This window comes from Pinus tabuliformis, chromosome 9 (assembly GCF_031772625.1).
Source record: "Pinus tabuliformis cultivar Carrire ecotype Pingquan chromosome 9, CPIR1, whole genome shotgun sequence".
Classification (NCBI taxonomy): Eukaryota; Viridiplantae; Streptophyta; class Pinopsida; order Pinales; family Pinaceae; genus Pinus; species Pinus tabuliformis.
The window spans coordinates 1018126209-1018152591 of record NC_142307.1 but is presented as its reverse complement, the minus strand read 5'-3'; positions in this window follow the sequence as shown (position 1 = coordinate 1018152591).

Sequence of the window (26383 nt, the reverse complement as noted above, 5' to 3'; positions counted from 1 at the left end):
AGGATAGAAAATCCAAAAAAGGACTTCCCAGTTTGTACATATGCTTATAAGGATTAGGTGGAGTCCTAATTCCATAATGGCATTTGTTCTACTATGAGTAAAGGAAATTAAGTGAGCATGAGAAGAACAATGTCACTCATGACCTAGAGTTGGTAGCAATGTTTCATGCCTTGAAGATGTGAAGACACTACTTACTTGGAAGAAGATTTGTACTGATGTTAGATAATGGATGGCTATGATATTTGTTTGATCAGCCCAAGCTGAATGCTATACAAATCACATGGCTAGCTTTAATCAGTCAATTTGATTTTGAAATGAAACATATCAAGGGCAAGGAGAATTGGGTAGTAGATGCACTTAGTTAAAGTCTACAAGTAGTGCACTTGGAAACTATAAGGACTTGTAAGTTTGACACCAAGGAAATGATAAAAGAGGAATTAACAAGTGATGAGCATTTCCATCATGTGAAGGAATGATTACAACAAGAACTAGATGGATAAATGAGAAATAAATGCAAGCTCATTTGCGATGGTATGTTGTTGTTCAAAGATAGGTGATGTATTCCTGATGTGATCGACTTGAAGAAGCACACAATGGATGAGTTTCATAGAATACCTTACTCAAGTCATCCTAGTTATTAGAAATGGACAAAAACCATAAAGAGATCATACTACTAGCCAGGGATGAAGAAGGAAGTTGCTAAGTAGATTAACAGGTACTTGGAATGATAAGTCAAAGTAGAATGCAAACAACGAGCTAGACTGCTACATCCATTCCCAATCCTTGAGAGGAAATGAGAAGACATATCTATGTGTTAGTATGAAAATTCTTATCAAGTGTACCAAAAATACTTCACTTAAGTCACTAGTGACAAGTGACCCTAACAACAATACATGGTTTCTTATGCTTTAGATCTGCAATATTAAAATGAGAAAACCCTGTAGTAAAAAGATATATGCGATCCAAAATAGTAAACATCAACATATATCCAATATAATAACCTAATATGGAAAGACTTTTAAAATGAATTATATTTATTGATAACACCTAGTGAAAGAGATCTACAAAAAGAGTCTGTAAATCCCGCTTCGTGCGATGGGTCATTTGATGTCCTTGTGCTTCAGTGATCTATTCTCTCTCAATATGTGAAAAACCCAAAACAAATAATGGAACTCAAGTGTGAGCTCAGATGTGAGAACACGATAATGGTGACAATGATAATGATCATGGTGAAGAATGAATGGAAAACCCTCTTATTTATAACAAGGTATTGGGTTGATATAAAAAATGGAAAATAATAAAATAATATTGACCAAATCAAGATCTAACGGTTGAGAATACTTTATTATATTTTTTGGAGAGGGAAAAGATATTCATATTTATTTAGAAATAATTAACAAATAAAATGAGTTACTAATTATTTTGCGAGAATTAAGAATGGTGTGAAATTGAAATAATTATTAAATGGTGATTTAACAATTATTCCAATAATAGAATTAAGAAATAATAAATATATAGTGATTTATTTAATTATTCCTAGGTGATTTTGTCAAATTTGACAAGGAATAATTATCAAATAATGATTTAATACTTATTCATAGAGAAAATTGAATAAATAATTATTTATTCAATTATTCTCATGGGGTTTTTTAATTTTAATTAGAAATAATTTAATAAAAATGGTAAATTATTTCCCATAGTGAAAGTGATTTTGCTAAGGTAAAATTAGTCCTACATGGTGTATTTCGATCCACCTAGTTAGAAATGGTTAGTGATCATTTTTTGGTCAGAGAGAGAGAGAGAGAGAGAGAGAGAGAGAGAGAGAGAGAGAGAGAGAAATACATATGAAGCAATGTAAGGAAGGATAGAGGAATGGAGGGGGCGAGACCTACTAAATTGATAGAAGTCTCATTTTATTTTTGAGTACATCTCAAATGAGACATATACCCACTGAGATAACTGAGTACAAATAATAATATTGTGCCCAATAGTGTGGGTCTTAGCAACAAAGTACAAGATACATTATATAATGCAATCAATGGGCCAAAAAATAATATAATCAATCCCATATGCATAATTTGCCTAGAAAGACATAGGCTAGGACTGAATACAATAACGTTGAGTACATGAGACATAATGTCCCTAAAGATTACATGGTGAGAGGGAATTACAACCAAAGAAACCCTATTGAATAGGAAATGGCTATGAAGATCTGAATGGATCATCTGAAGGAGATATCCATGTTGTTGGCACTGTAAGCCACTAAAACTGAACCCATCAAATTTACGAAACTGCATTTGAGGCTAGATCAACATTTGTGGACATTCGGGCACATGGGGGGATACCTTAAGGGCCACCAACTCATGAGGTTTGGAACATCCCACACACACCAAGGAATCATTTGTAAAATTGTTTGGATCACCGAACCATCAAGTGTACGATTATCAATCATGCAATAATGAGCTAGCATCGAGCATGTGAGAAGCAACCAAGTCAAAGGGAAATGATGATTCCCTTTGCTTGATCTGAGGAACCAAACAAAGATGAAGGCTAGAACCAAGGTACACCACCCTCTAGGCCAAAATTCTGGAATAAATGTGCTGATGTAAATAGAAGAGGGCCCACCAGAGTTAAGGAAATGAGGAATCTTCAACAAAGGCACAAGGGATCATAGTAAAGTGATTGACGGACTGTCATCAGGGATAATGATGGAAGGAAACAAGATGAGTGGTAGAATGACGACTTCCCTTGTCAGAGCATAATATGCATGGTTGAATTGGTAGCGATTGACTCAATTCTAGAGGGGATGGTGAATTACTCAGACCAGGGATTTTCAAAGATAGAGCAGTGTAGCTGGAGGCCAAATATGAGCACAATGGGATGAATGTGACACAACCACAGATGATATATTGTAACAAGACTCAAAGGGACTCGAAATGAACTCTATATATGCAAGGGTGACTCATCTCATATGCTCTGAAAAAGGGTGACTCAATGATGCTGCCACATGTGGGAGGCCGGGAGCGAACCATAAAAACATGAGTGGATGATAGTTACTCATGATGAAAATTGACACATGATTCGACCAATACAAAGGTACATTGGTACCAGAGTATGGGTGGCTCAAATGAAGAAATTCGATTTTAATAGGTGATAAAGTGAGACCCCATGGAAGAAATGGCTTCGTGGTAAAGTGTCAAATTACCAAAAAAAATGGAGACCTATTATATAACTCGGTGAGATATTTCCAATAGTGCTGAGGATTCATTAAATTTAGCTACAGTTTGGTCATCATGGACGACAAAAAAAACTAGGGTTTCTACTATAAAAGGGTTGATTTCCCTAAATCCAATTCCTTTGCATAGTGAGTTGTTGGAAAAGGATTCACTACCAAAAAAATGACATTGGTGAGGGTTGAAAAATGTCACCATAATCTCATTGACGGTCAAAAGAGCCTCCGTCACCAAAAATTGAACGTCACCAAAGGTGGCGTCGCCAAAAGTATAGGTGTTGTGGTGACATTCAAGGTCTGTCACCAATAATGATTTATAATGACAGATAGTGACCGTCACCATTTTATTTGAGCAATGATGATGAACCTTAGCCTTTGTCACCAAAAAAATTGAACGTCACCAAAGGTGGAATTGCCAAAAGTATTGGTGTTGTGGTGACATTCAAGATCTGTCACGAATAATGATTATAATGATGGATAGTGACCGCCACCATTTCATATGAACAACAACTCTTTATTGTGATGGACTTTTCATGGCCAGCACTATTAATGCATATATATGGTGACGTTGGTTGACCATCACCATTTCATATTTTTGTGAGGGTCGAAAAATTTCACCATAAGCTCATTGGTGACATTCAAAAGAGCCTCTGTCACAAAAAAATTGAACGTCACCAAAAGCCACATTGCCAAACATGTGTTGTGGTGACATTCAAGGTTCGTCACTAATAATTATTATAATTAGAGATAATGACCATCACCATTTCATATGAACAATAGTGATTTGTGGTGAAGGACCTTTCATGGCTGTCACTATTGATGCATATATATGGTGGCATTCGTTGACCATCACCATTTCATATTTTGGTGAGGGTCAAAAAATGTCACCATAAGTTCATTGGTGATGGTCAAAAGAGCCTTTGTCACCAAAAATTGATCATCGTCATTCCATATGAATATCAAGGCATGATGGAATCGAACCACCAACCTCCTGCTTGTAAAGCAGGTGCTCTTCCATTGAGCTAGAACCCTTTAAATAATTAGACTTTAAAAAATTAGACCTTGAAACTTTATAAACTATAAATTCTACAACTTTCAATAAATTATAAAAATTTGTAAAATCTTGGTTAATCTTTTACTAAACAAGCAAAATTGAATCGAAGTTGCAGGTCCCTGCCTAATGGTTATGGACATTATGAAAAGTGGGTAGAGGAAAAAATAGTTATGTAAAATATACTCAATATGTTCAATTGAATACTCAATAAGAAGTGAAAATTTGAAGACGTTTATAACCTATAAATGACCTATAATTATTAAACCTAGAATCTACAATTACACCAATGATTGATTTCTCACCTTGTGAATCATGTAAATCTATTGTCACAACATAAAAATTGTTTCTAAAAGACTAATTTGTATGCCAAAAAGTAAAAAAAAATGAATATATATGATAAAATTATGAATAATGAGCTACATGCTTGAATCCTACTAGCCATGGGGTGTAGAAAACTAATTGGGAGTGCTTCTCATTATTAATTAATTCAAGATGTCAAAATACAATGATCCTAAAATGTAACCACTAAATAGATGTTGAAATTGTAAGCAAAAAGTTTGGCTAATATCAGCTACACGACAAAATATCCAAGGGGCATTTAAACACTTTCAAATCCACTCCAAGCATGAATATCCAAAGATGCAATTGCATGGATACAAGGAAAGCACTCTCTATCTCTCAATGATAACTATGTCCTCCCAAAGTACTTCAACTAGCAAAGTGGTGTGAAGACAAGAACTTCAAAGCAAAAACAACTACACAATAAAAAAATACACTTCATCCCCCCCACCTTTATAGAATAGATCTAGGGGAATAAAAAAAAGATTCAAAGAGAATAGGATTAGAGTGGGAAAAATAAAGATGATAAGAAAAAATATAATCAGCAACGAAATCTACTAGTTTGAACATGTGTCCACATGTACTCAAAGATTAGAGGTTAACAAAAGAACCCATCATGATAGGTTATGCACTTGATAATAATACATTTACTTCTTTAGTAAAAAGGAAGAAAATCTCAACCTTTTTTCTATTGTCCTTTAGAATAAATCCTCTATGTATGGCATTGGGGTTTTGTGCTACACTCTATGCTTACTCTCCAATATTAAGACAAGAGCAACTGGCATAACGGTAGTCCCTGTTGACATGCAATTTCAATATTGTGAAGCAATATTCAATCTTAAAATTGTAGAGATTGCTTTGTTAGCAATTGGAGTTCAGTCTAGTAGCAGTAGCAATTTTAGTACTATGAAGAAATTTGCAATCTTAAAATTGTCACAAGAGAATTTCATGCTACTGAGAAAGGAATTTTGGTTGCATCCCCAGATTGTCAAGAATTTTGGTTGCATCCCAAGATTGTCAAGAAAGGAAATCAACTACTTAAGCAGTCAAAGTGAAGACCAACCTTGCTACCACCACACTCATTTTCTAGAAACAGACAAATATGGTAGTTGGAAATAAAATTACAAGTCTATCAAATGCAAATCTACTAGATTATCAATAGTTCCACTTAACATATTACTTTACAAATTCCTGCAAGCAAACCTAAAATATTTAGAATGTTTTAAGAACAAACCCAAAATATAATTGGCAAGGAAGTTAACTAGATCATGAGATAATATCTATTGGAAGAACAATTTCCTCCTGCAACATATATTATATTTCCATATATTATATTTCAATCCTATAAGCTTTCTATGAACATGGAGTCTGCAACTCTGCAAGAATTGAATTCCTCCAGTATGATTAGAGGAGCAAGCCTTCCCTTACATGTTTGAGAAAGATATATTAAAAAGTTTAACACTACTGGTGAGATCAACATTTCTCTTGGCACAATGATTGTTCTAATTCTGATTTTGAGTTGGTGACACCCAAAACATGAACATAATTCCACTCTTATTTGGTGTCCATGTTGTCCATGTGGTTTGGTGGTTTTCACCACCCATGTCATGTAACATTTGCATGGGCATGCTCCTAAACACTCTCTTAATTATGAGATCATCTCTCTTTGAGAAAATCGTATTAGTTCCCCTATGCATGGAAGCAGAGGGCAGACCCTACCACTATATTCAATAGATCATTCCCAAATAGCTTTGATTGTGAATAAACTCAAGGAAGAAAATCAGTTTTCGTATATATCTTAAAGATTTTAAGATTTACAATAAGAAGCTCACAAAGTGATGTAATAACTAAACATTAATGTTGTTCTTTCCTTTCTATTCTCATGGTGTTAAGGGATAAAGTCCCCTAGGGCTTTGGGTCATAACCATAGTAGAGCAGGAGTAATATATAGTAAGAAACAAGCAAATAACTCAGGCAAAATGTTTAAACGAGCAAACTATGCGAGGATGTACATACCCAGGGGTCCTTCGTTTGGGTAGTTCCATCTAGGGTTCAAACCCTCTGCAACTCCTCACGATCTTTGAACCTACAACCAATTCAAAGACACACAGTAGCATATAGTTAAAGCATTATAGTGAAATCAACTTTATAACATATAAGTAGATGGTTAGTTATACATTGAAATAGTCATTCACACATAAACCATAACAATAACATCAGATGCATGAACAAGTTCGATATCAAGAACAAGACAGTGTTTCTTTTATTGCAAATAACCATAATAAAAACATAGAAAGAATTCACCTGAGTCTTCCTCTTCCGGCTCCAAGTAGAACCGTCCTTCAGGTCCATCCAGTCCCGGTATTCAAAAGGCTCCTTCCATAACCAACACAAGGATATCTCCCACAAGTGAAAGGATATCAACTCTTAAGGAAACAAGGGTTTCCTGAACTTGGGGAAGTTCTTGAAGCACAAGGATCTTCAGACTTTATCAGGGGATAATCTCAGCAGAGTAATTCTCTAGTTTCTCTCCACCTTAAGGCCTTCCCATTAAAGTCATTTTATACTTCTCCGAAAGTATTTTTTAGTTGGGAACAGTTGGGCCATGGGCACTAATAGGTAATCAACAGGTAAAACCCGTGATCTCTACCCATAATTAAGGAAATTTAATTTTTTTAATTGTTTTAAGACATATATGCGGGCCGGTATACACTATCTCGCATGTACATGCGTTCAATACAGGGAAAAGTTGCGTACAGGGAGTAAAACACTGTTTTTTAAATATTTGGATCAAGTTTGGAAGGAGGGTTTGCCCTAAGCCATAAACCAAGCTTCTCAAATACATAAGGTGATATTTGGAGCTATAACACATGGTTAGAGAGTGTAGATGTTGAGCAGGGTAATGCAAGTCCACTTTTTGAAATAAGTGAGGCAAAAACAAATTGCTAGTCATAGTAATCCTATTGTAAACAATCAATATCAGAAAATTATGAAACAAACCTTAGAACAGTTACTACTAATAGATTTTCAAACTTGCATTTAAATGACCAATTAGCTTCCATTATAACCTTCCTCAAATTCTATGTATGTTCCTACTATATATTCATTATTATCTAATTTGCAATCAAAATAAACACTAAAATGAATAGGTGCAATTCCTTATTTCTTGTTAATATCTAGTTTTACCAGCTAAAAATAGAGATGCACTCTTAACTCAAATTAGTACCTTTGACTCTTCATTGCCATGAAAAATCATGTGTTCTGAGGCAGAACCAAACAAATATTGCCCAAAATATGTCTTCTTAGTGCTATTATCCTCAAGAAAATATATCTAAGTCCAAATTTGGTTATCTATTCATTATTATCTAATTTTCAATTAGAATAAATACTAAAATGAATAAGTGCAATTCCTTATTTATTGTTAATATCCAACGTTACCACCCAAAAACAAATATGCACTCTTAACTCAAATCAATACCTTTGACTCTTGAGTGTCATGAAAAATCATGCGTTCTGAGGTAGAACCAAACAAATACTACCCAAATATGTCTTCTTAGTACTATTATCCTCAAGAAAATATATCTAAGTCCAAATTTAGTGATGTCATTTTTTTTACAACAGATTTTCTCGTTTTTTGGAGAAGTGATTAACAGTTCCTAGTCATGATCCATTACTTAATAAGTGCACCTTCCAATTTATCCAAGAAATGAAAAATATTTATGACCTTATCTATGAAGTTCAAGTTATCCACAACAATAGTTCATGGGTTCTACCTTTACTACAACAATGAATTTGGACTCGAGGGTTGTTTCTCCACTATCGTAATCAATTCTAAGGGCTTCACTTCTAGGAACATAAGGTTGCAAGAAATTTACCTCTCACGAAAGTGGATTGCAAAGTGACAAGGATTGGTAAATTTTGGGCTTTTGTGGCCTTCCAACCAGATCAAGTGGCATGCTCAAAATCATAGTTGCCTCTAACAAAAAACAAAGTTGACTATGTTTTAACTGCTTAAGGACCACAAAAGACTTCATTTCAACATCAACCAAATTCTCACCATGAGGAATGACCCTATTGCATTATTTGAAGTGTTCCCACTATGAAGAGGATGAGGACTAGTACTTTAATGAAAATTAATAAGCTATAAATAAGATGCATCTCAAAATTTTTGAAAAACACAAACATCAATATGTTGGGCCACCCCACAAGAAGAAATTCTAGAGGAAAGAATGTAAGCACCTAACAAATATTGCCCAAAGTATGTCTTCTTATCGCTATTATCTTCCATAAAATATATCTAAGTCCAAATATGGTTATCTACTCATTGCTACCTAATTTGCAATTAGAATAAATACTAAAATGAACAGGTGCAATTCCTTATTTCTTGATAATCTTCAATGTTACCACCCAAAAACAGATATGCACTCTTAACTCAAATCAATACCTTTGACTGTTGAGTGCCATGAAACATCATGCGTTGTGAGGCAGAATCAAACAAAAACTACCCAAATATGTCTTCTTAGTGCTATTATCCTCAAGAAAATATATCTAAGTCCAAATTCACTGATCTTGTTTTCTTTTTTACGATAGCTTTTATCATTTTTTGGAGAAGTGGTTAATAGTTCCTAGTCATGATCCATGAATTAATAAGTTCACCTTCCAATTTATGCAAAAAATGAACAATCTTCCTGACCTTATCTATGAAAGTTCAAGTTATCCACAACAATAGTTCATGGATTCTACCTTTCCTGCAACAATGAATTTGGATTACAGGGTTGTTGCTCCCCTGTGGCAATCAATTCTAAGGGATTCACTTCTAGCAACATAAGGCTCCAAGAAATTTACCTCTCACAAAAGTGGATTACAAAGTCACAAGGCTTGGTAAATTTTGCGCCTTTTTGGCCTTCCAACCATATCAAGTGGCATGCTCAAAATCACAGTTGTCTCCAGCAAAAGCCAAAGTTGACTCTGTTTTAACTACTTAAGGACCACAAATGACTTCATTTCAACGTCAGCCAAATTCTCACCATGAGGAATGACCCTATTGCATTATTTGAAGTATTCCTGTTATGTGTTACTCTACAAGTACTAAAAAATGAACTTCGTATATGAATTAATAGGATCTAGAACTAGGGTTCAACACAAAAAAATTCTAGCGGATGCTTAGGGCATCACAGGATGAGGACTAATATTTGATTGAGAATTCATAAGCCATAAATAAGTTGCATCTCAAAATTTTTGAAAAACACAAACATCAATATGTTGGGCCTCCCCACAAGAAGAAATTCTAGATGAAAGAATGTGAGCACCTAACAAATATTTCTCAAAATATTTCTTCTTAGTGCTATTATCCACAATAAAAATATATCTAAGTCTAAATTTGGTTATCTAATCATTGTTATCTAATGTTCAAGCAAAATAAATAGTAAAATGAATAGGTGAAATTCCTTATTTCTTGATAATCTCTAGTGTTACCACCCAAAAACATATATGCACTCCTAACTGGAATCAATATCTTTTACTCTTGAGTGTCATGAAACATCATGCGTTGTGAGGTAGAACCAAACAAATACTACCCAAATATGTCTTCATAGCGCTATTATCATCAAGAAAATATATCTAAGTCCAAATTCAATGATCTTGTCTTTTTTTTTTTTTTTTTTTTTTTTTTTTTTTTTTAACGATAGCTTTTCTCATTTTTTGGAGAAGTGGTTAACAGTTCCTAGTCATGATCCATTACTTAATAAGTGCACCTTCCAATTTATGCAAAAAATGGCAATATTTATGACCTTATCTATGAAATTTCAAGTTATCCACAACAATAGTTCATGGGTTCTACCTTTCTAGCAACAATGAATTTGGATTGCAGGGTTGTTGCTCCCATGTGGAAATCAATTCTAAGTGCTCACTTCCTACAACATAAGGTTGCAAGAAATTTACCTCTCAAAAATGTGGATTGCAAAGTCACAAGGCTTGGTAAATTTTGGGCTTTTGTGGCCTTCCAACCAAATCAATTGGCACGCTTAAAGTCATAGTTGTGTCCAACAAAAACCAAAGTTGGCTCTATTTTAACTACTTAAGGACCACAAATGAATTCATTTCAACATCAGCCAAATTCTCACCATGAGGAACAACCCTACTGCATTATTTGAAGTGTTCCCATTATGTGTTACTCTACAAGTACTAAGAAATTAACTTCGTAGTTGAATCAATAGGAGCTACAATTAGGGTTCAACACAAAAGAATTGTAGCACATGCTTAGGGAGGAATAGGATGAGGACTAGTATTTGATTGAAAATCCATAGGCCATAAATAAGATGCATCTCAAAAAATTTTAAAAACACAAGTAGCAATATGTTGGACCACCCACAAGAAGAAATTATAGAGGAAAGAATGTAAGCACCTAACAAATATTGCCCAAAATATGTCTTCTTAGCGCTATTATCCTCAAGAAAATATATCTAAGTAAAATTTGGTTATCTATTTATTTTATCTAATTTTCCACAAGAATAAATACTAAAATGAATAGGTTCAATTTCTTATTTCTTGATAATCTCCAACATTACCACCCAAAAACATATATGCACTCTTAACTCAAATCAATACCTTTGACTCTTGAGTTCCAAGAAACATCATGCGTTCTGAGACATAACCAAGCAAATACTACCCAAATATGTCTTCTTAGTGCTATTATCCTCAAGAAAATATATCTAAGTCCAAATTCAGTGATCTTGTTTTTTTTACAATAGCTTTTCTCATTTTTTGGAGAAGTGGTTAACAGTTCCTAGTCATGATCCATGACTTAATAAGTGCACCTTCCAATTTATGCAAAAAATGAACAATATTTATGACCTTATCTAGGAAAGTTCAAGTTATCCACAACAATAGTTCATGGGTTCTACCTTTCCCGCAACAGTGAATTTGGATTGCAGGGTTGTTGCTCCCCTGTGGCAATCAATTCTAAGGGCTTCACTTTCAGCAACATAAGGTTGCAAGAAATTTACCTCTCACAAAAGTGGATTGCAAAGTCACAAGGCTTGGTCAATTTTGGGCTTTTGTGGCCTTCCAACTAGATCAAGTGGCATGCTCAAAATCATAGTTGTCTCCAACAAAAACCAAAGTTGACTCTGTTTTAACTACTTAAGGACCACAAACGAATTCATTTCAATGTCAACCAAATTATCACCATGAGGAATGACCTGACTGCATTATTTGAAGTATTCCCATTATGCATTACTCTACAAGTACCAAGAAATGAACTTCGTAGATGAATCAATAGGAGCTATAACTAGGGTTCAACACAAAAGAATTCTAGCACATGCTTAGGGAAACACAGGATGAGGACTAGTATTATATTGAAAATTCATAGGCCATAAATAAGATGCATCTCATTTTTTTTTAAAACACAAACATCAATATATTGGGCCACCCCACAAGAAGAAATTCTAGAGGAAAGAATATAAGCACGTAACCGAGGTTAAAATTTTAAGAATATTCGAGTGGTCACCATCGAGGTAATATCGAGACTTTCAACTCAAAAAGGTTGCAAAAATTGGTGATTCTAAGTTATTGCAACAAAATTCTTCATTAGTTGAAGGGTACGAATTTAGAAATGAACATGAGCACTCACTGTAATAGAGATGAGAATCCCCATAATGTTGTGGGGGATCACAAGAGCAAGGATCAACAAGTGATGATCGATACGGTAACTATGGGTGGTGGAAATGAAACCTGGAAACGTAAAAATGGATTGAGTGTTGTTTAGTCATAGTAGAGATAACACACAAAAAATTAGCATGGATTGTTTGTAAACTATTCAAACTATGTTTGGAGGTCGGCAAGTTGTTAGATTAGAATTTCAGTTTTCTAAACTACTATCCAGTTGTTCAAATTCTAATCAAGGATATAACTGAAAGGAACTTAAAAAACTCATGGAATACTTACAACACCAAAACAATTCAACGTGAAAACCTACTTAGCATAGGAAAACAAAGAACCCACTATAGTCTATTCAATTGGCTCCATCTAATATGACATGATTTGGTTAACTGTAATGTGTTGTTTGTTGTTGATTCCATAGTGAAATGTGGTTAGGTACTTGTTGATTAAATTTAGTGATTACTACTAACTTGTAAGTCTCCAAAATACATATATCTAGTACAATCTATGACGACATGATGTCATTAAGATATATTTTTCTTACAACATTTCAAATGACAAATGTTGTTGTGAATTATTGTTGCAAAAGTATCATTAAAAATGAATCAATATTCAGAGGACATTCCAAGCACACGGTAATATTATTCATGTACCTAACAGAAGTTGTGAAGGTATTGATCTACTATCTGATTGTTTGCTTGTCTCTTCATTCCATTTCCTCCTTTCTAGCATGCTTATATAAATATCATGTCCTTGTTCTTTTCCTGTTCCTTCTGTGAAATTTCGAACCCTGAAATTGTTGAAGAAAGTGTAACTAGGTTTGGTATTTACAAATGTAATTTTGATATTTTTACTTGTCAAGAAAAAGGAATATTATTTTTGTAAATTTTAAGAATGAGTATCTTGCTCATTTCATGGGTCTAGGAAAATCAAAGAGTCAAAGTTATGTATAAGGAGATCTTCTTGAGCCTATGTGTAAATGAATACTAGTCTAGAATAGCCCTCAAAGACAAGCACAATCCTCTTGAGAAGAGCAACAAACAAAATGATGTCAAATGTAGTCAAGTTGGCTCAAATGAAGTGACACAACACTTCATTGTCATGTCAGTTTATTTATAGAGAAAATACAACTATAAATAGCCCACTGAGGTCACCACATAAAATAAGAATCTCAGATGTCTCGAAGATTTCGGATGAAGATATAGGAGCTCTCAAATCTCAGATAAGTCTAGTAAGAGACTCAGACTTATCTACAATGTGGATGGGTACAGGAGGAGCATAAATTTTGGATTAGGAGCATCAATATAGGATCTCAGATGAGGAAGTGTCATTTCAATCTTGGATGGATGATACAATGAGATACTCTCAGCATGATGGAAGGACACAATCTCCTCCTCATTATAAAGCTCAACACTATTATAACCATAGTAAGGATTATCTAAGTAATCTTTCTGTACTACACATTGTCTAGGCATGATGGAATTATTTCATAGTAATACATTGTCTCGGTATGATCGAAGGATCTCACAGTAACACACTATGGTGCAAGTAAATTCTTAGTGCAGACACAAACAATTCCTCTAGCCCAAGAGAGTGGTTCTAGCCACAAACAAAAAATCTATGGAAAATCTCCTTAAACTAGAATAAAATAAGAGGGCCTACCTCTTAGAACGCTATTCCGCTTGGTGATGATCCTGCTTCCTCACTCCAGCTACCTTTCGTTTCCTTCCTTCGAATACCTGAAACAAGCAAACAAACAACAACAACAAATGTGATAGCATACAGTATTGTATTCAGCCTACTTAACAGGTCAAGGAAAATTAAGCCATCGAATGTAAGATAACACATCAATGTAGGAAATCCATGAATATTTGTATTCATATAAATTTAGAAAGAGATTACAACCAATGCCTTGACATTGCTGATCTCCTCCGACATATCCAGGTTCCCACACTTCTACTAGCATCTCATGGATAGCCCCAACAATGGAAGTTTTAAGGCCTCTTCCCTTCAGTTGAAACCAAACCAAACACACTATTCTCCCTCATATATACACTATAAAGCTACAAGCTATAGATATCTTGCTAAATATTCGAGCTCCAAAAATAAAAATACTGAAACTAGTGAAGCTTGTAAAAGGAGGAGTTTATATAGCTTGGATAGAGGGGAGATGGTTCCTATTATCATGGGGGAAGGCTTTATCACTTAGGTTGGTTCCATCCTAATAGGAGAAAGGATATTGAACAGACTTCCTCAGCTCCATCTAGCCCAACCATTTACTAGACTTCTGTTATGAAGCTTCTAGACCTAGAAGCTTCGACTCCATATTTAAAAAACTTGCCAAAAGAGGATCGACGCGACTAAGAAAAGGATCAATAGCACCATACGTCGCTAGTCCTGGTTTAGTCTTTGCTAATAAGCATGATAAGGAAACTGGTCATTAGCGTCGGTCTTGTAAACTCGGGTAAAAGGAAGATTATTGGGAAATGATGCAAAGGGGAATTATTCTGCTCATGAAGAGAGACATACTGGGAGTTTCTTCATGATGGGAAAGCATGTAGGTTTCACTGTATAGGTCCTCTAGGATCGTGGATGGGGGAGTACAAGGATATTGCCAAAATGTTGTGTAAAAAATTCCCCCTATAGCATGAAGGATGAACTAGAGTGAGCGATGAAATGCTTTACAAGTAGATGCAGGGAACTAGAGTCTGTCATCAGAAAAACTGCAAGCAAGCATAGATACATATACATCACTGAAAACTCTAACAAATAATACATGAATCGTGGTATAGACCCAACCATCTAGGGAATGATCATGTAAATGGATCCAAGGCATGGGCAGAGCCATCCAGTAGAGAGGGTCATAACGAAACCAAGGTATGGTCATATCCATCTGATAATAAGAAGGATCACAGCTAACAACTCATGGTATGGTCGCAACCATCCATCTGAAAGAGACATGTATAACAACATGATCATGTCACATTGCCTCACAACCTGGACTTGTGTAATCCGAGCCTAGGGTCTTGTGTTCCAGATGACCCGATCAAAGTAAAAATCCTAACATGTGAATGAATGTGTTGGAGTCGAACATGCTAGCAAGTCGCTTGATTACCGGTCAATGATGTGAACCATTAACAAGCACAAGAGAAGCCACCAATAATGACAATGGATCTCAAGGTACTAATAGCAGAGTCCACGGAATGTGAATAAAGGAACTGAAGTCGAACACTCATGAAATCACCCGATCAAAATCCAATTATGTGTACTTGTCATTGAGTGCGAAGAAATCGCCATTGGGCATGCAAGCTCTAAGGTATTGGAAGGGAGTTTCGCGGCCAGCTTCCTAGATAATGAGCTAAAGTTGATAGGAAGAGACCATGTTGAAGGAGGGCCATGATGTATCCCACGTCATCGACATGAGACAAAGGGATTCAATTGTTGCATATGATACAAGGAATCATGAGTAAGTGTAACTGTAGAAGGACTAACTCTTGAACATATTAGCGACACGACTCTAGAGTTTGACAGCTTTTGGATCCATAGGATCGGTGGCCATGATGACATGGTAGAGATCAAATGGAAGGAAAAAATGAATTGCCCAAGCCGGGAAGATCAGTGATGAAAAGGAGGATATCCCAACCTGACACGAAGCAGAAAGTGTCATGTTCAGGAGTAAGCTGCCGACACGACTGATAGAATTTCAAATTTTCCCCCACCATTTCTGGCAAGTACTCCAATTATTTTTTATCACAAGCTTGAAGGGGATAGCATGTGTTTGCACTGTAATTTCATCCTTCAAATAAATTTGACCTAGTAAGTTTAATGACCCCTAGGAAGGAGAAGCTCATGTCCATCATGGTGACGAATCCAATGTCGTTTAATGTTTTAACGAGTCCGACAAAGGTGTAACTCGGTATTTTTTTCATGTTTATAGAGTTTGAAAAAGACATGGAAAAGAAAACTCAACATGGTCCCTTTTCGTACATTTGTGTCTCTCAAGCCTGAAAAGGTAGAAAACGATACTTGAGAGAACCACTTGACCATTATAGTTAAGGAGTACCATTTTCGTAAATAGTCTATCCCAGCCTGAAAAAGGGGTAAACATATACTGGGTAAACAATGTTTCACAACCTTTAACAAGTTCAAAACGACAAGAGCTTGACAACCTTTTCGTGTTTAAAGAGTCAGAAAAGAGGTTGAAAGCATACCCCCCATTTTTATTCTCTTTTATGAGTCAGAAAGGGAAAAATACTTTGCGGTATTTTCATTTGCGTTTTACGAGTCGAGAAAAGAGCTTAAACGTGACTCCAGTACCATCGTCACTTGTCGATGCACAAAAGGTGAATGAATTATCCAATTTCTGAGGCAAAAATATCAAAAAATAAATTTAAAAACCTAATATTTCATGAAAAATGAATAAAAGGAGGAAAACGTAATTATTTTTTACCATCTTACCATTTTACCTTGTGTGAAAAACTCTGCACCCATTTGTGCCCTATATTTTCAGGAGCAGATTACAGGAGATCTGGGAGGCCATTCAACAATCTGTTAGTTGTAGGTAAGAGCCAAGACCTTTAGTTCCATTTTCACGCTTCTTTTGCCTATATTTAACCATCTTTTGGATTTCTTGAGGAGGTTTTAGCAAAACTTTTCCACCCTCGTTCGGCACAATTTCCGTCCCGATCGGGGATTATGAACACTGTCAAGCATCTAGCCAAGAATGATTATTGACTTGATTTTATGGTTTTTATAGGGAAAACATTGCGAAAAATGGTGGATTGGAAGGAATGTGAGCATGAGGACATTGATACACAAGCAATGGCAGACCAAAATTGCTTGAATGCCCTGAGGAGCTATGGGCTCCTCAAATTCTTCCTCACACTAGGCCTATGGGCTCAACCCGAATTGCTACAGTATCTGATCAATCTCTGGGATGTTAATCAGGAAGATTTTATGATCCATGACCAGGAAATGGAATTGGAAACTTGTGGCATTTATTTCATCACAGGACTGTCCCGAAGAGGAGAACCAATCAATATGTATGGGTCCTGGCCTATTTGGGCAAGTGTGAACATGTTGCTCGTAGAACACTACCTTGAAGTACTAAAATAAAAAAGCGGCAAGATAGAGATCATGAGTGTTCAAGACCTTGTGTTGAAAGTGTTGTTGTTGATGATCAATAGAGTGGCTGGGGCTCAAGCACAACATGAGTCCAACAAGTCGAAGTTTCAATATGCTATCGACTGCACAGTGCTGACTATCTTCAACTAGGTGGAAGCCATGAAGGTAAACATGAAACACCAGCTATCTAAAGCCAAGGAGGGAAACCTAAAGCATTTCTGCTATGGTTCCATTGTAGTGACCTTATTTCTGGAGTTGGTCCCACTATTTCACTACTAGCTTGCCGAGGTGGAACTGCCATTGCCATGAGACCCACAGATGGTCCGTTGGAGTGCATTTATGCCTAGGATTACCGGGGGCCAACAACTTTCCTATAAGCTTGCCTTCTTCCTGTGGCTATGGTGATAGATGATCGTAGTAGAGGATTGGCCCTATAGTAGTACCGAATTCCGCGGTGATCCAGATATGCCACTCCCAGAGGGAGAATATTATGACGATGGAGGTAGAAACCAAACAATTTTAATTTTTAATCTTTTATTATTTTTGAAATATATGTAGTCATGACATTTCGATTTTGTAAATGAGAATGTTGGACCAAAGCATCATGTCGGGATGTCCCCAATTTCCAGGTGCGTTGCTTGACAGTTTGATATTGCTCCTTATCAAGGAGGAAGCGATAATGAGGAGGAGATTGCATGGAACCTCAAGGGATTGACCCACAATATCCTAGAGTATGCCCGGCTAGGTGACATCCCACGCCAGTATCAGAGGCAAACAGTGGAGGTATCACACCGGATCTGCCAACTGCTGACTCGTGTAGTACAAGCCGTTACATGCTACCATGAGCACCATGCCAAGTAGTTCATAGGTCTAGCATTCCACATTTTTTAGACTTGAAAGCCATGGATGTATTTGAACACATATATTATTTTCTGGGGTTTTGATGTATGACAAACATTATCAACATATATGTGTGTGTGTGTGCGCGCGCTATATTTCCTTTCTTACTATCGTACAAATGTTTTGTCTTTGATTTTTTACATGTTTCACAAATATCTATCCAACACATAATTAGCTAATGCATCTGTCAATGTATTCATGTGCCTAGCAATATGATGATATGCAATGTAACCAAAATTTCTCTCCAATAGATGAATACCTAGATACATTCTCAATATATGAGGGTTTCTAATGGAATATTGCTTGTTGAGTTGAAGAACAACAAGTTGTGAATCAAGGTTGACAACCAATTGCCAGATGCCAAGAGAAATAGCTTCTGACAACAATTTGATAACTACGCTATACTTAACAATGTTATTAGTTGTTTGAACTAAGCAAATACCTTGAATATCAATTAGCTCACTGCGGGGGTCATAAATGGCCCATGCCATAGATGATAGAATTCGGGTACTACGGAAAGCACCATAGACGAAACCGATGTGAAGAGTCACAAACATCTGCAAAACAGGTAGAAACATAATAAGTAGGAAAGCTGCTTGAAAAACAACATGCCAAACCACACTGCACAAAAATGAATAACACATTATTGTACAAAAGTATCCATGCAAGATGACCTAGGAATTGTATTTTTTGATAGAGTCCATGCTCGGACTCAAGTAATCAATCAACACAGATGAAAACCAGAGTTTTACCATTGACATGATGAGTAAGCATCGACTCAGCCAAATAATAGAGTAGAACTCATATAAGGTTGTGCCCCCATGCCCCCTGGGCGAGGGAGGGTTACAAGGCATCAGATGAAAACCCCATTGCAATAATGGGAAATCGGTAAAAACTCAGGGAGGGAGAAAAAACCTAAATCTATGAAGAGATAAAGGTGCCCTCAGTTGAAAGATCTTGACAATGTCAGGAGAAATTGACATGTCAATAGGCAGTAGAGAAGAGAACTTCTCAAGACACATAGACATGACTGCTGGGCCTGAATCAAGCCATGGGGAGTGATAATACACGTTGAGAGATGAACTTGGATTAGAATGATCAGAGTATACTGAATTTTAGGTTGAAACAATATCCATATAATTAATTTTAGCCAGACTCAAAAACATAACCTCACCTGATGTATCAACAAGATCTAGTGAGCGAATGACCCAAGGATTAGACTTGACTGAGATCATGTTGACAGAGGCAACATGAGGAGGTGGGAGAAGAAAAATACCCATCAAGGCAGGATCCGTAAAGAGTCCTGCCCCCACACTCTCATAATGAGCATCGATGTGCTTAACATATGGAACATTTCCATCCAAGGAGGAAGAGGCAAGTAAGGACAGTTGGTCAACTCTGACTATCTTCCCTTTATGGGGAAAACAAATCACATAGAAAATGGAGGGGGCTATAGCATGCATGGCATGGGTCCAGCTTTGTCCAAGTAGAATAGTGTAGTTAATATTAGCATCAATAATCTCTACTTCGACGTGTACTATCTTTCCATCCAAAGTAATGGAAAGGTTGGGAGGACACCGGATGGTCGTGAATCACATCCATCAAAAGCTTCCAAAGTGTTAGGAGAATGGTTCAGAGTAGGAGAACCAATTTCCTTCCAACAAGTGACAAACATGATGCAGGTAGAAGCACCTTCATCGATGATGGTCCTATGAATGGTTTTCTCATTTATGATCACTTGAATGAGAAAGGAAATCTGATGAGGTAAACGTGGAATGTGGTTTTCAAGGTAAAAAAAATGAGATTAGAGTCAGTTAGATAAATACCCCAAATATCCAACAGTAATGATTTCCACTAAGAAGGACAGCTTTGAAGGTCCTCGAGAGAAGACATAGCTGATGGCGCTTGAACCAAATCTTCAACAATGTTATAATGTTGAGCAGCTTGAGCATTTGGATTGTACGAGGACTTTCATAGTACACCTCGAGAAGGTGGTCGAATGGTGGAATCAGGATTAGGTCGCTCTATATGGGGAGGACCAGAACTAGACGGGGCAGAAGAAGAAGGGGTACCTTCGTTCTCTTTCCCTGTTGTCAGGGTAGGAGTTTGGTAATATTTTGAACTGGTAGCCATGTTAATCAATGTATTCATCATTAACACTTGTGAACCTGTGGAAGCGAATGACTGAGGCTGGTCTACCATTTGGGTTTGCTGGGATGGAAAGGGCTCTTTCAAGATAGTTGGGGTCCCTTTGAGAAAACAACTAACTTCGGATCATTTGGGATAATCCTTAGTATAGTGATCCTCGTAATAGATGAGGCATGGAAACTTACGCTTTTGTTAGGAAGCATCACTAGCAGATGAATTCAGAGGGCCTTGTTTCGAGGCATCAACTTTACCCTTACCTTTTCCTTTCTTCTTACCTTTAGAGGATTTCTTTGCTATGGTATACTGGACAGCGTGAACCTCTAAGGTTTCACTAGAGCCTGATCAATTGCGAGATGAATCATTGGGAGCTATGTTGGAGATTGACTTCGGTTTGGAAGAACTTTTGTAAGGGTCTGAGTCACTGAACCAATTACTCCATCAACAGGAGGTGTGACGGGAGACTTAGATGTCATCAGATCAAATTACGGTCTCGCACATTGGGTAACACATCATAGAACGTACTAGATTGTGAATAGATGAGTTATAGATACTCGGGACGCACGATGGCTTGTTCCTTAGTGACACATCCACCCATAGCAATGCCATCAACAATTTTGTTGATGAATGATTTGCTAAACCACTTAGTCAACAATTGATCAACAATCTCAAACTTAATCAGGTGGCGCCTACTTCTCCATTCATGGATGTGATCAGAAATGTGGGTCACTGTGTCTTTCTTGAGTGACATTAGCATATGGGTGCCAGTTTCATAGTGAACTGACAAATGGAAATGTGTGAGAAAGGCCATGGCGAGAGTTTTATAAACATGATACGTATTTCAAGGTAGCTTGATATACCACTTGGCTACAGCACATGTAAGAGTTCATTGGAAAAGCCAAAGATGAATGGAACCATCAACATAGGAATTCGAGGGGCACTAGAGGTGATATGTCATCACGTGGGCTTGTGGGTCCTCTTTCACTTTTCATTCAAACTTTGGACAATCACTCGGGATCTTGGATGGAACTGGAGGCCAATATGGCAAATGAAGAATCGGGTCATTCATAAGTCTAGACACATCTGGCAATTCCAGTGTAGGCAAGAACGACAATTGGGTATTGAAAGGGATTTGAGGTCAATAAGGGGACCCAACTGGCAGGATGCATCCCTACTGGTAAGGATTTTGTCCCCATAGTGGAGGATTTTGTCCATACGTCATTTTATTTTTCCCCCACTATAGGTTACCTTGCCCGTAGGGAGGATTCTGACCTTGAAAGCCTTGAAATTGTCCAGCCATAGGATGTTGATAAGCAACATATGTGTTAAAATTCTGTTGATTCCGTTGGCCTTGAACATATGGATTTTACACCTGATTCCCCTAAGCATAAGGGTTTTGAACCTATTTCTCCTAGAAAAAGTGGTTCTGAACCTGCTGCCCTTGGACGTAAGGATTTTGGACCTACTACGCTTGGAAAAAAGAATGTTGGACCTATTTCCCTTAGACATAAGGATTCTGCACCTGCTGCTGCAGGACTTGACCCTGACCTTGCCCCTATAAAGTTTGACCCTGTTGATATGTGTATAAGGGTTGTTGCTACCCAAGTTGACCTTATTGCTGCAAGGGCTGACCTTGCGACTGTAAAGGCTATCCCTGTGGCTGCAGAGGTTGACCTTGTGAAGGCATAGGTTGAGAGGATTGTGGCACATACTGCACTTGCGACTGCATGGTTTGTTGCAACGGTTGCGATGGTTGCCCTTGTGGTTGTTGTAGTTGTCCTTGCTACAACATTTGCTACATGGATGGCCCTTGCTGCAATAAAGGTTGCACTTTCTACTACAAAAGTTGTCCTTATTACTACAAGGGTACTTGAACAGTTCCTGGAATGACACCTTTAAAGTTTTTGAACTGTGTCTAGCCATATTCACTCGATGCAACAGATGGTCCAGGCTAAAGATAAGGTCCAGGCTGAGGGACGTAGGGTGAATTAAACATCATTTTTGAAACATATGGAAAATAAGGAGGTTGGTACTAAACCTGAGCCATATTAGGCTACTGGTACTGGATGTTACTTAACCTAGATGGACTAGCAGGGTTCAACTGTTTGTACTGGACATTACTCGATCCATCAGGACCAACAACGTTTAGAATGGACCCGAAGAGGGCTGGTTCATTCCAACCATATGAGCTTGTGAGCCACTCATATTGGTTGCACCATAAATCATAGAAACATTCATACTTTACCCCCAGGTGGTGGCACAACCTGTTTACTTATTGGAGGGATCCAAGAACTGATAGAGACATGACTCAAGACTATCGCTTGAATGAGACAGGTTACTTGGACCGACGAAACAAGAGGATTCGGATTGGTGGGTTGCACTAGAAGTGAATTAACGGTAGAATGCACCATCAGTTGGTAGGTCGTGTTTTGTATGAACGGACTTGAGGTAGGCATAGCGCCAGATGCTCAAATAGGGTTGTGATATAGTGATGAGGTAGTAGGCGTACCTGAAACAACCTGAGCTAAATTCATGTAATTACATGGTAACTTAGGGAGAACAATGGTTGAAATTGTTCCCATGTAAGGGAAAACTTTAGGAGGGAAATGATATTCTTGCTCCTCGACTGTGCGTGAAGTGGAAACCTTCGAGTGACCCAGAGAGGAGACTGGTATTTCACCTTCTGATTCCATGGGTGAAAATAGGCAACGATGGAATACCGAATATTTTTGAGGGGATAATTCCAAAGGAATACCCGGCTGATCGTATGGATTGTATGGATGTTGTGGTGATATCACAACCAGATCAAACAAAGGATTCAGAGGATAAACAACCAGTCTAAGTTGACCTTCCGAAGTTGGCAAACTCTTGGTAGTCTAGATAGGATTATCCGAAGATTACGGGCGAATGTCAGAAAGTGACCCAGTATTTGAGGGAGGGGGAGGATGAGATGAAAAAGGTTGAATGATCAGAACAATTCCAAGTTCAACACCTTGGTCCTCAAGGTACTGTGGCAATTTAGGAAAGGGCTCCTTAGACGACATTTCAGATGGAGGAGAGGAAGAGGAACTAGGCGAACCTGATGGTTCAGCCACGATTATTTTATCTCAATTAACCACAAGAGAGAGATTGATTCCAAGGCTTTAAAATGTATTTAAAGGTTTACTCATGATGTGGTATGGAAAATACTAACAAGAATGTTATATGATTGTGGGCAACAATTTTTTAAGAAGCAAAAACAAGCTGGTGCTCTTTCATGTTTTAAGAGTCAAGAAAGAAGCAAAGGCAACTCTATCACTTTTGTTTTGAAACGAGATCAAAAGGAAAATTTCTCGGATGATGTTTTATATTTATGGAGTCAAAAAAATCAAAATTACTACTCAGGATGATCTAGGCAAAAAGGATTACCAGGTAATCGTGAACTACAGAATACCTCCCGGTGAATCGAGAAGCACGGGTAGGAAATCTCCTCGAATTCTGCGTTTGGTGTATCACGTTTACAAGGGGATAGACTTAGCTTCCTATGGATAAAGGATTGAAACCTATATGGGTCTCCCTTTTTATATGCAGCGGTACAAGGAGAACAAGTTCGTACTGGATTTGTCTAGTGCCAAAGAAAACAACAGCTGCTAGGTTTAAAGATGCCAGAACACATCTCTAGCCTAGACCTTCTAAATGTGATCATTAGGTTTCAAATGTGCCTTAGGTTTATTGAATACATTTTAGAGTTCGTCTTGAGATTATGTCTCGGTTTTCAGGCCTTATCGACATGACTCGAAAAAATTCTATATGCAGCTAAATGAGACAAGACTCTTTCAATTTGATGAATTTTTTACACTAATGAGAGTAGAAAACACACTCAATGAAACAAAGCAAGCAATCAGAAGAAAAATTACCTTTTCACTATTTCTCTTTTCGAAAACAAAATGATGAAAAACTCTTTCCAATTCCTATCTTTCCTATCAAACACGCTTCAAGTAGTCCTTTCACTAGTAAAGATAATTCATTTCTTTTCCAATGTAATGATGATGTAACTCTAGTCTTCAATGATGCTAACTAATGTAACATATTGATTTAGAAAACTAGAATTATGTATTCTTCAATGAAATGAGAAAGCGAATCTTTCAAAAACACTTCAATGAAAAATTTTACCTCAAGAAAATGCAAAGCACAAAAGAGAATTCCTTCCAAACTAATGATGCAAAGACTCAACCAAAAACAAGATGAGCAATATGATATATGCCTAAAAAGAGACACTCAATTGACAAACGAAACTTTTCAAACTTGTTAAATGGAAATCAAAGCAACAAAAGGACTAACAAATGAAATGCAATGAGAAACTTAACTATCGACTTGACTTGCGGAGCACACAAATAGGTGAATGGATGATGGCTTAGATGCCCTAGGGCTACAAACCATCCAAGAACTCAAGAAACAAATTGGAGAAAAGGAAAACCAAACAAGCATATAAACCAAGATAATATAGCTTTCGAGTCAAGGAGAACACAGTCAAAACAAGTTAAGAGATAGTAATTAGAAGAGCATGACACATTGGTTATGATCTAGGGGAAACCTTGATCTTCACCTCCAGGAATTAGCACGACTGCCTAACTGAAAACAACCACAGGAGGGGATAGACATGACTTCTTTTGAGTTACTCGCGCAGATCGACGCGACTGTCAGAAAAATAAAAGGGTTGACCGAGCATTCAAGGAAAAAAATAAAAAATTTCAAAGGCTAAAACCAAACTTGCCACTGTAAATTTCAGACTCAGAGCAGTAAACCAGGCAACGTAGAGAATACTAAAGGGAAATGGTGATACTAGATAAGTTCACACAAAACCATAAAATGAAAATCAATCAAACAGAAGGATTAGATCCCTAGCGAAGTCGCCAATTTATGGTGCAGGTAAATTATCAGTGTGGACACAAACAGTTCCTTTAGCCCAAGAGAGTGGGTCTAGCCATAAACAAACAATCTATGGAAAATCTCCTTAATCTAGAATCAAATAAGAGGGCTTACCTCTTAGAATGCTATTCCGCTTGGTGATGATCCTGCTTCCTCACTCCAGCTACCTTTCGTTTCCTTCCTTTGAATACCTAAAACAAGAAAACAAACAACAGCAACAAACATGATAGCATACAATATTGTATTAAACCTACTTAACAGGTCAAGGAACATTAAGCCATCGAACGTAAGATAACACATCAATGTAGGAAATCAATCCATAGTTGTATTCATATAAATTCAGAAATAGATTACAACCAATTCTTTGACGTTTCTAGCCTCCTCCAATGTATCTGAGTTCCCAAACTTCTGCTAGAATCTCATGGATAGCCCCAACAATGAAAGTTTTAATTCCTCTTCCCTTTAGTCTCAAACCAAACCAAATACACTATTCTCCGTAAAACATACACTAGAAAGCTACAAGCTATAGATGTCTTGCTGATTATTCAAGCTCAAAAAATACCAATACTAAAACTAGTGAAGCTCATAAAAGGAGGGGTTTATATAGCTTGGATAGAGGGGAAATGGTTCCTCCTATCATGGGAGAAGACTTTATCTCTTGGGTTGGTTCCATCCTAATAGGGGAAGGGAGACCAAATTGACTTCCTCGGCTCCATCCATCCCAACCATTTACCAAACTTCCATTACAAAGCTTCTAGACCTAGAAGCTTCGACTCCATATTCAAAACAAATTGCCAAAAGAGGATCAGCACGACTGAGAAAAGGCTCAGTAGCACCGTACGATGCTAGTCCTATTTTAATCTCTACAAATTGGTGCGAGGAGGAAACTGGTCATTAGTGCTGGTCTTGTAAACTGGGGTAAAAGGAAGATTCTTGGGAAATGATGCAAAGGGGAATTATTCTTCTCATGAAGAGAGACATACTGGGAGTTTCTTCATGATGGGAAATCATGTAGGGTTCAC